The 12,654-nt window shown below is 29.7% G+C and overlaps 1 long non-coding RNA gene across 1 annotated transcript; it reads left to right on the top strand.

The window, feature by feature from the left end:
• Nucleotides 1-285: 285 nt before the first annotated feature.
• LOC146998302 (uncharacterized) lies at nucleotides 286-8,061 on the top strand. Its single transcript, XR_015040429.1, has 2 exons — nucleotides 286-2,640; nucleotides 7,839-8,061. It is a non-coding gene; the product is annotated as an uncharacterized LOC146998302 (long non-coding RNA).
• Nucleotides 8,062-12,654: the final 4,593 nt, after the last annotated feature.

Raw genomic sequence — 12,654 nt, 5'->3', positions numbered from 1 at the left:
CGAATATTAAGCGCTTTATCTTTAGTTTCTATCTGAATTGATTTGTAATAATAATGCAGCAATACTTTAAAATTTCCGAAAGTTTAGAAAATAAAAATTTTGTACTACCCCCCTTTTTTTTCCCCTCCGAGCATTAAACAAAACATTTTTGCTGGATATTAAGGGGCGAATTCAAGTGCAACGCTCTGATAAATTGCAAATGTTAGCTCGCAAGAGGCGTTCCTGCTATCGGCTGCTAAAGTCGAATTCAAGTGCAACGCTTTACCGCTCTGGTAACTGATGACGTCAAAATTGCAATGGGGAGCTGGTTTGCTCTCGTGCCAGGAGAGCTTGTCCGATAAACTACATCAATATCCAATGAGACTGCGTGTCGATGTAAACAAAAAACATCAGTTCCTATAATTCCTCTGAGCTTATGGTCAAGTGTTTACTGCGTTGTAGTGTGGTGTAACGAAGTGTTCCAGACTTGAAAACGAAGGAAATATACAGACATGTAATGTAATGTGTACAACTTTATTTACTTTATCTTATAGATTCCCTCCAAAGTAATCTAGAGCAACAGGTGTGTGTAAAATATATTTTACTTTTCAGACAAAAATACTTGCTTTTTCAAATATAAACCACATTTTTTTCCCATTTTCAAATTACAGCATTTGGTTTTAATTCTTCTAATAGTAAGTTTAATTTAAAATTCAAATTTGTGTTATATTTTTATTGTTTAATGCAGATGCATGATTCTTCAGTGACAGTAGGCATGTTTACCATATGAAAATTAACTAGTTCTTGAATTATATAGTAATTAATAAGCCCATCTATCTACAAGCAGATAAGCCTGCTGAACACTGCTATCCCAGTCTCTTTTTAATCCAGGTGAAAAAGCTGGCTGCATGAGTGTTTTCTTCATTTTTTCAATGTATTATGCTTTGTGTTCTGCTCATTATATTGTGCATTTACAGTGCACTTTCTGCTTCTGAAGTGAAAGTTTGGACCCATTCTCATTTGATATCAGTTATATTCAGATTTATTTATTTCATAAAATTTCAAAAAACAATTTTTGGCTATTAAAAGCTACAAGTGCAGAAACAAAAGCTTAATTTCTTTACTGTAACTGTGTCATGCTTCTCTTCTGATAATGAAAGTCGTCTTTTAATAAGATTTCTTTCATTGCATATATTAATTATATCTTTTACCATACTGGTTGCCATCTTTGATTGTGCATTCTTCAATATTTTTTGGTACTTACGTATTAACACAAACACCTGGATCAGTTTGGTGGTCTTTATAAATGAAAAGAGAAAAATACTTATCAGGAGAAGTACGTTGTTTTTGCAGCTTGCTTTTAGCATAACCAGACTATCAATATTTATCTAAGTTGGCAAAATGTTATCAACATATCAAAGGAAAAAACATTTAACAAATTTTAAAATACTAATTTGAATTATTAAATAAAAATTATATGATAGTTTAAAAAAAATTATCCACAAATTTTTTGTCTAATTTTTTAGCACTTGTGCCAAGTGATCTGTTTTCACTTAAAAAAAAAAAATCAGAGAATTACATAAACTTGATACTGCATGCCTTGTCTATGTACCAAATTCATCTCATAGTTGTTTCCATTAGAAATTTTTGTACTAAAATGTTCTATTCCTGCAGAACTTTTAACACAGCTTCGTCTTTTGATGGTAAGCTCCACAAGCAGTATTTTAAATCTGAAATTAATCTAAAACAACTATTCGTATCTAAAATCCATTGGAACTTGAAATACAACATAAGAAACACATATGAAAATGGTGACATTGCTTGAATGAAAAACTGTCATGAGCATGTTACCTGAAAAATTTTGATACATAATCGTTGCCAGAGTTTGGCACATTTTTGAAAATTTGGTAACTTTTATTAAGGTGGTTTCAATAATATGCAAATATCTTTTATTCTTATGATTGCTTCATTGTATACTTTTTCCCTTTCCCTAGAGTGCAGCACAATACCACAAGTTTTGCAGCCAAATGCGGTATGCATTTCAAGTTTCTATACATTTATATAAATTTTAAGAGAGTAAAATATTGACAAAAACTGCATTAAGTTTTCAACTCTTGTTTTGTTTTTCATTAAAAATTTGCTACCATTATGTATAATTCATTTTTTTAATTTAAATGTTTTTAAGTATTTGTAGGATAAAGGCAAATTACATTTATTCATTCTTTCTTTGATATAATACATGTAGCTCTTTACCTGAAATCAATGTTTGTCAAATTATTATGCATAAATTAGAAGTATGCATGTTTCTCTTAAGTCAGTTATGTTTCAGGAACTATCTTTAATGAATTGTATAGAAAATTGTGGATGAGGTGTTAGGTGTACAGGAACGTGGTATATTATAAACATGTATAGTATCTCATAGTATATAAACTCATAACTCTGATTATGCAGTATGCTTTGTATATTATTTCTGAAAGCATGTATATTTCAATCAAGATTGTTGAGTAAACTTTTCTTGCTTTATGCTATCTCTGAAAGCATGTATATTTCAGTCAAGATTGTTGAGTAAATTGTGCTTATTTTATGCTTTTTTCTTTTTTACATTAGAAAATTCCACACCTTTATCACGAGGAAATCTGCAATGGCATTTAGGAATGACAAGTTTATATCTATTACATAAAATCTAATGTTTTCTGGATTCTTCTTTTCTTTTTCCTCCCAACAGAAAAACTTTAATGGTATAAATCAGCGGTTTTCAACCTTTTGACTGTAGCGTACCATCTAAGCAAAAACTGAAAAACATTAATACCACCACTAATTTTACAATTCCTCAATATTTATTTTTCAATTCCTCAATAGAAATATTAAAAATATATCTTTCTAAAATTAAAAATATATCTTCTAATTGTAGAAAGCTATAGGCGAGCTTTCTACAATTTTTATTTTTTACTTATTTTGCAGCATATTGCGCAAGATGTTTTCTTGACCAAAATTGTTTTTACTGCTTTGCTTGATAAATTATTTCTTTTTCGCAGCTTTTAGCGCAAAAAAGTGTCATTTAGTTCTGATATATTCAGTTTTTAAGGTTTTTGAGCTTTAGCTTATAAGTTGCCGGGAACTGTTAACAGTTCCACTTTCACGATAGGTTAGTCTTCCTCCCAAAAAACACTGTAAAGCAGGCTAGCTCCCTCTTTACTTTCAATCACTGGCTCAGATAAATAACATAAAAATAATTAAATGAAGCAACCAGCTTTGAAAAACCTGTATGGCTAATGCTACTCCGCTTCCTTCTACTGCAAGTAAAACACAATCACTTTGAAAGACATACAATTGCATCTACCAAATCACCTGTAAAGAATGTTCTCTCGCATATATAGGTCAAACTAAAAACCCTCTCAACCTCAGAATTAATAACCATAGATCTCATATTAAAAGATTTAAAAATAAAAATAATAACAATAATAGCACCAAAGATCATCAACTTACAGCTATTCTTGAACATTATTATCAACATAATTTTGATCACATAGAAATTAACGTGCTTGATATTGTTCCTAACACCAAACTTCGACTGTTTAAGGAGTCGATTTACATACTTCACAATAAGTAACTTTATCCTTACGGACTGAATGCATATCTCAGTAATACCACTAATAGGCAGCACGAGATTTCTATATATGGACAATTCAGATTTTTTAGCACTACTATTAACAGAGGAACTAGAGGAGGTGATGCTAAAAACAAAAAATTTTTTTCGACACAAGATCTGAAATTAATTATTCATAATCTTAATTCCTACCTTGGACATCAAGACTTCGTTAAAAATGCCATAAAACTTCTTCATACCTTTAAGAATACTACCTTATGGAATCTGATTAAAACAGTAAATCTACCGTCTCAATGCTCCAAAATAGTCAAGGATCTTATTTTAGACTTCTGCAATTTTAAACTAAAAAACAGTAGTTTCTTTCGCAAAAAACTTTTTTGTACTATTCAGTTCAAACACCCTTCTTACGATAAGTTCAAAATTCCTAGCATTTTCAAAAAATATCAGCACTTGCTTCCTAACCAACCAGTCCAGATTAAACCCTGTTTTAAATTTGAAAAAACCTTGGGTCAACAAGTTATAAACCACCACGTTATAAAAGATAATAGCACTTGTTACTGCCAAATGCCTGTCTACAAAAAATATGTCGATCCTTTCCACCAACATATAGTCACAGGAGATCTTAATATTGTAGAAAATACTGAATTACGTAACCTTATGCAACTAGGCACCAAGTTTCATCCTACTTTCAGTCTTAATAGACACGTCTGCCTCAAACAATTCAATAATGATCTAGATAAATTTATTATTATTGCTAGTACAAGATCCAATTTACCCACTACAACTTTTCTTGAATGGAAAGCTGCACTTATAAAAGAATTTCAATGTTTGCTTTTCAAGGCGCCTAATTTCAACTCTTTACACAATAAAAAACACCTGGAGGATCTCATTCAAAAATTGCAACATAACTTTATCATCACGAAGATTGACAAAGCAAGCAACAATTTTAGTATTCTTTGACAACACTTCTACTACAACCTTCTGCATAAAGAGTTAAATAACACTTGCACTTACCAAAAAATAACTTCCAGTACTCAGATTCTTCTAAATAAATTTAAAGCACTACATAAAAGACTTAAAATACAACCCCAGAAATATAACAACAGGTTTGCAAATCTCTATGCCTTACCGAAATTTCATAAGTCTCCAATTAAATTCAGGTTCATAGCTAATAGTACTAAAAGTTATCTCAAAGAAATAGATTATCTCTTTGCGCAAAAACTTCGTATGATTCGTGAACTAATCCATAACTATGATTTTAAAGGTTTGCATTGCAACTGGATGATCTCTAGTAATGAACAAGTTATTAAAACTCTGAATTCCCTTCAAATAGAACATATCCAATGCTACGACTTTGAAAACCTTTATACATCTCTACCACTCGAAGAAATTTTTACAAGTTTACTTGCTCTTCCAGATTTATTTCCACAAATTTCTACCATTCTCAGCAACGAAAAATGACAGCTATTCCTTACCAGCGTTCTCTTCAATAATTTTATTCAGTTTGACAATTACATCTATAAACAAGTACAGGGAATACCTATGGACGGGAATTTTTCAACTTCAGTTTGTGAATTATTCCTGTTCACTAAAGAACTAACCTATGTACGTTCACTCAGAACGGAAGAAAGTCTCTTTTTCCAACACATCTATAGATATATTGATGATGTCGTAGCATTTAATAACTACAACAAAATAGAAAACGCTAATATCTACCCTGCTTGCTTAAAACTTAATAAAACCAATACAGAACAGCATGATATAGTCTACCTTGATTTACATATTATTGATTACCGTTTTATTAAAGTTTACGATAAAAGAAGAGAATTTAATTTTTCCACACTTAAACTCACTAACTGGAATTCAAATATTTCCAAAAGAGTAATAATCAACACAATTTATTCACAGCTACTTAGAATGAAAAGAATTTGCAATACTGCGGATCACTTACAAGAAGAAATACTATACTTCGTAACTATTTTAAAAAGTAACCAAATACCACATAAAATAATTAAAAATTCCCTGACCAAAGCTGGCATTAACCTTACCTAATTATAGATTTTTTGAGTTAGATAATGATTTTTTATACCTAAAGCTACGGACGGTTTAAGAAGGATGACTAATTCAGAGAATCTATTGTAAAAATGTACAGATAATTCTTGTTTATTCATTCTCTTTCCTCCAAAAAAATTTTGGCACTTTAATCTTAAATACTATTATGTACATATTTTTAAATTTAAATTTCTTTAGTGGCCAATTTTACTGCTTTTATTAACAAATCGGGCTTTTTTCATTTTTCATAGTAGCTTGATCGCCCGCTAGCTTGAAGAATTACGACTTTTTTAACATATTACTGTTTTTTCCTTTTTCTCATGCTTTAATGGCCAAGTTTTTATAGTTTTAGCTGAATTTGCCATTTTCACTTCGAAAAATTTTTTTCCATCCTTCTACAAGCCAAGCGCCATTTTTTGAGCTCTTAACACGATTCACGAGGTTTCCGGCCCCCTCCGATAATAGGAGACGAGTTACAGATAACGAAAATCACTTCGCATTGGCTAAACGCCCACAACTCTTCGCTCCCCCCTACCTACGTCATCCAAAAATAAGACGCTTAAAGTTAGCAGCCATTTTACTACATGTTTTCAGAGGGACAGCTTTACATCGCCAAGGTCAGTTTTTTGTTTCTTTTGTTACAACTTTTTCTTGGTCTTAGCAAGACCCACTGAGTTGTTCTTTTCTCTATTTTATATTTTATATTGATTATTAACTACAGGTTTTCTTATAGTTTTATAAAATCTACAATTTAAAAATTAAATTGTTAATCTTTAAGCTTGCAGGCCCAGCCCGAATGTATTTGTATTTTTAGGACTAATAGCTCATCGCTATTTATTTTCGTTTTGATTTTAATTTTAGACTAGATTTAGAAAGTTTGATTTTGATTTACATATTTTAACACCTTAATGTGTCTTTCTAAGCGGACGCGTCGGGAAATTGGAACAGAGAATTGAGACTATTAAAATTTCCAAGACACTTTGTCAAAAAATTTTTTAGCGTAAAAGTTTCAATTGTCTGTTTCGGCGAAACGCGTAATGGGGTTAGCTTGATTCGACGTTCAAACAATGAAATTTCCCTTGAAAAGCCTGTTTGGATATCGAATTGGGCTAATTTACCATTTTCCGCTTACTTTTTAACTTTTTCTGTTATTTAATTTTATTGTATTTATGTTTTACATGTCTAATGATTTGCTTTTCATGTGTATTGATTTTTGAAAACGTCTTTAACCTTTTGGAGCGGCAGCTCTTGGTAACTTTTAGGCGAGCTTTCTACAATTTTTATTTTTTACTTATTTTGCAGCATATTGCGCAAGATGTTTTCTTGACCAAAATTGTTTTTACTGCTTTGCTTGATAAATTATTAAAAATATATATATATATTGCCATTTGCACACTCTTTGTATTAAATATGTACACATAAAGAACTATTAGATTAAAAACTGATGATTACTTAATTATCAAAATTAAATTTAATTAAATTAATTATTCACTTGATTATCAAAATTTCAGTTCTAATACTTTAATATTTAATTTCTTTATGTCTGCTCTTATTTCATTTAATGGTAAATTAGGATCCACTTTTTATTTTGATGAGTATTTATATTTCAAATTTAACATGGAAAAAATCATTTTTCACACAAACAGGTTGTGCGAAAAGACAATACAAATTTGATAGCTTTATTTTAAATGCCTGTAAATTCTTTTTTTCGGTTCAGCCAAAAGTTAACAAGTGTGTCATTTTCCAAATCTTCAAGTCATTTTCGATCAAAGGAAATTTCTATTAACTATTCTTTTCTTTATGAGATTTTTGAATTTCATAGTTAAAAATATTTTGTTTCTTTGCATAGCACCGGCTGAGAACCGCTGGTATAAATTAATTATAACAGATGTAAATTAATATTTCTCATACAAAAGAGTTATTTCAATTCTTTATTGCGAACATTATATACAGAGTATGTCTTTTATTAACAACACGATTTTAAGAATTTAAAATAATAATCATTAAATCCTCTTGATCTATAAACAGTCTTAAAAATTATAAAGGGAAAAAAATTGAAAGTTAAAGAAATCAATATTATGAATTGTTCCTTTTTAGAGAAGTTTCATTGTTTAATTAATTATAAAAAGTGTTTTACATTATGAAATATAAAAATTAAGAATATTTGAATTTGAATGAATATTTTAAAATTTTCTCTCAGATAGAAGCTCAACTATTCGAAGCAGGAGACCGAAGAGAAGAAAGGAAGAGAGATGATATTACAGCTGCAGAAAAGGAAATAATTAAAACGCAGAAGAATATATTAATGTACTGTGTGAAATATGTGACTTGTATAAGCAATCAGTTGCAAATCAGTCTGCTGTCATAGAAAATCAAAATATAATTATTAATTTATTAAAAAAATAAATCATGCATTTCAAATATTACAGTGTTTTCATTCTTGTATGTATTTCTGCAGTGTGGGATTCATATTTTAATTGTAAAATTTACTACTTTAATTTTATAAAATTTTGTGATTATAAAAATTATTTAAAAGAAATTCACAGATCCATTATATGACATAAACATTATAATAATTCTAATACCACTATTATAAGTCTCGTGAAAATATTTATGCATTTTACACAGCAATTATCTTTTTCCTGGAGGAAAATGGGAATAAGACCTGTAAGAATCTTTAGTCAATGTATTACAAATTTTAATTTTCAGATATAACACGAAATGAATTAAATTGTTTTTCAATTATGTTAATAAGTTATATGAATGAGATGTGGTATTAAAAATTTCATTTCTTTTTATCATTGAAGAAATAACATTCGATATCCTACAGCTCCATAACAATGGCAGATAAAATTGACATTCTAATTTCGAAGTTCTAAAAATACAGAGATGACAGCTATTAAAGTATGGCTAATGTCTAGTTTACAATAACAATGTTGAGTCGCGTACTAAAAATTAAGTGAATCAAACTGTATTTATTTTCCCCCTTCTCTTTTTAAATGTATTTCTTTTAATTTTTTTTTAAATGTATTTCTTTTAATGGCAAAACCACTGAGGTAAGTATGAGTAAGTTATTATAGTGAATGCGTAATGATGATATAAATCTAAATTCAGCAAACAATCTTTCCCTTACTTTAATGTTTTAAAATCTAGAATTAAAAGAAAAATGTATGTTCTTCAAAATAATACAAGAGGATATGGAGGCATAAATCATAGGCTTTTTATTCTTTACATATTATGCTAATCAGGAATTGGAGCAAAACCCTGCTTAATCGAAGAATACGCTCACAGGAATGGTGGAGAAAATTGAACTGTCCAATATTTGTTTTGCCCACCCCCAAGAAGACATAAACAGTATAGAGTGAAATAATTGTTTTTAGGAAATACATTTAAATATCTTTGACAGAATATGTCAGTTTTAATTTATACTATAATAAATAAGCATGAAGTTCTTATGCTATTAAATGTGTATTGTCACATGGAAATTTTCTATCTTGTCCCACGGAAGGGGACGAAAGGGAAACATTTGACTTTTTGGAAGAAACTGAATTTCGGTGCAGTAAATCTTATTGCTAAGTTTAAGATAAATTAAGTGCAATGCTAATTTATAGTGACTTACTATTGTAAATCATGACTGGCATACTCAACACTAAAATATATATATATCAAGCCTATTAAGTTATTTCTGGTAGTCAAGAGTTTTTAAACATAAATGATAGAAACAAGAAATTTAGAGGGAAGAACAATAATGATAAAAGTTGTCAGTATGCATTTGAAACCAGGACTAATAAAATTATTTAGGATTATTATTATAAATTAAAATCATTTAGGGTTGTGCATTTAGTTACAGGTTTAAATATAAACCATGGCTTGTGGGTCCCCAAGAATATATTATGAAAGTAATTTTTTCATAATATATTCTTTATTATCCATGAAGGGGGTTTCACCTTTGCCAGAGGTTCATTGTTGCCCACTTTGGGTTTTTATTATCGAGTTTCAAAATTTAAAGATAATTCATTGTGTAATGCAATTTCAACATGCACTGACTGAAAACTTTCTGAAGGTACCAACTCATCATCTTCAAACACATCAATCTCAGGATTTTCAACACAATACCTTAAGCATATATTATGTAAAATGGCCACCAGATATGACCATTTTACATATTTTGCTTTGTGAATACAATAGTGTTCCACCAGTATCGTGCAGTACCCTAAATCTTGATTTAATCTCTGTAGCTGCACGAACTTTTCTGTGCTTCTCATTATACAGATATTCCCGTGATAAAATGGGAATATAATCCACTATCTCCCAAAGATATGCACGATGCGACAAAATACTATCTAGATTTTGTTTCAGTCCACTCCATATAAATGCATCATGAGTATTGCCTGGCCATTGTCCTATAGCATAGAGAACCCTCAGACCAGCATTCCATACCTAGAAAAACATAAATTCTAAGTCAAAAGAAAGTTTCATCTGAAATTTTAATATACAGATTTTTAACATTAAATATAGTTGATATATTAATAAATCAGTCTTTTTAAGGAGTTTACTTTCCATTTTTAACAAAAATATGTCACTGTTTTTTCATTATTAAAAAATATGCAATAAAACATTAAAACACACACACACACAAAAAAAAAAAAAAAAAAAAAAAAAAAGCTACCCTTTTTTTATTAAATTGTAGTAATTATAATAAATAGGTGATTCTAAAATTTATTTAATATTTTGTATTATTTAATATCTATACTTCACTATAATTATAGTATAGATAGCTTTTTGTTATTATTATTTGAATAATAATGAAACATTCTTGCAGTAATTTGAAATGACTATAATATTATACTTATTATCATATATTTCTTACCTTTTCACCATTAATGGGAAATTTATTTTTCCGGTTAATGAAGACAAAACAAAAATTAATATCACCACACTCGCAACATCTGCGGTTTCATTTGTATGTAACCCAAAATAATTCTTGGTAAGCTAGGTAGAATCACATTTGTGATTGCACTCCAGTTCTTTTACAGCTGGTCGAAAGAATTAACATCTACTGTATGTGGAAATAGCGAACAAAACAGTAAGAAATTGGAACAATTACCTGTGGACAACTTGTATTCATAGCATTCTAAAATGAGCTTTTGGTAAAATTTGACCGCAAATAAAACAGTAGTAATGAACGAATGTTTATTCACGAAGTGGGTCCAATACTTTCACAGCAGGGTTATTTCATGTATTCTGCAGAGAGACTGTTGTATGGTTTGTTGTAACTGCTGTATACAAATGTCTGGCTCAGAATTCCACAGCAGCAATTGGCACAACTTTCATGGTTGATGGTATAATATGGAGGTACCAAAAATTAGTATTATCACAGTAACTGCAAGATAGCTTATATTTCTAAAACTCAGTTAACACATTTCATGCAGAAAGAAAATATTATCCAGTTTCATACTTAAATCAAGGTCACTGAAATGTGGTAAAAGCAATCTGCTTAAGAAAACAGATGCCTCTGTAGAGGACTTTCTATGGAAAACTGGCTTTCATTACTATTATACATGGGCAAAACCAATGTCATGTAATATAATAATCTATTAGTACAGTAAATACATTTAATTTCTTTGTATTTATTTATGTCATGCTGCTTTTCGTGTAATTTAGTATGATAACCTTATAAGTTTATTTAATTCTGATCATGGTCTACGGAAGTAAGGTAAGTCACCTGTTATCGAGAATATCAAGTTATTAATAGTTATGTGAAAGTCTGCAATAACTTTTCATATCATAAGAGATTTATGAATGTGTATATAACTTACATGTGTAGTTATTATGCAAGATCTATAGAAAGTATCCAAAATTACCATGGCATTAATCACACTGTACGAACAGGCAAGACATTATACATTAGGAGAAAATTAACTAATATTTTGGGGGATGAAATACTATTTTACACATGGGAACTGTTTAAACAGCTGAGAAAAATTCATGGTTTTTCCCCCTACAGTTACAGAATATATATATATTGTTTCATAAGAATAAAAAGTAAAGTTAAATTTAAATAATTCTCATGTGCCATTGCTGCAAAGAATGAAATTTGAATTTAACAAATATTCTCTATTCATATAAAGTTAATTTAAATTATGAAATTTTAATTGCATACATATCAAAGATTAATTATTGCTGCAAACTAATTTACTATATCACTGAAATTCTGAGAGCATATGTAAATTAAATGCACGTATCTAAAACCATGAAAAAATATATAATATTCCAAAAAACTAATCCCAAATATATACATATATATATATATCTCAAAGACAGGCATATGCATAATTTCTGTTAGAAAAACAATTTCTCCGAGATTACGTTTTAGAGTAATTAAAACAATAAATTAATGGTGATATTATTACTGCATTCCAAAATTCGCAGTAATTAACGATTTCGATCATTACTACGAAAAAAAAAACGGGATGAAAAAGAAAGAATCCTGATACAATAACATTAAAAATTTGTGTGTTTACGTATAAAAATATATAATATTCTCAAATAGGTCATTTAAGCATAGTCTTTGATTCGGTAACATTTCCAGAAGTATTTTAGTTTTCATAATCTGAAGTAAAAACAAACCTGCTTTTGCAGAGAATATGCCTTCAGAAAAGGTTTCAATTCATTGAAGCAAACCGATTTAATCTGAATCAACTGATGAATTCACGCTCCACCATTTCAAAAGCATTACAACTGTCTCTTAAATGCCAAGGGATTCGATCAGCATTTCTCCGATTTCTTAAACGTCTGAGCAAAATCACTTCAGCCATCTTGTTTACAGTCGCTGTTAAGAGTTTGCGGCAGGTCAGGAGTAGCCGCAAAATTCCTCTATGGTAGTGACGTATTTTCAGTAGGCGTGTCCGAAAAGCGTTGCACTTGAATTCGGTTTTGCAATGCAAGTGCGATTACCATGACAAGCGTGCACTTGAATTCGCCCCTATGTCTCCATCGCTAAGGAATTCATGACT

The sequence above is a fragment of the Stegodyphus dumicola genome, chromosome 3 (assembly GCF_044657685.1).
Source record: "Stegodyphus dumicola isolate Sdum_Otavi_A_Nest chromosome 3, ASM4465768v1".
NCBI lineage: Eukaryota > Metazoa > Arthropoda > Arachnida > Araneae > Eresidae > Stegodyphus > Stegodyphus dumicola.
The sequence above is the reverse complement of the archived record's forward strand: the minus strand, read 5'-3'. Positions and strand labels throughout refer to the sequence as shown.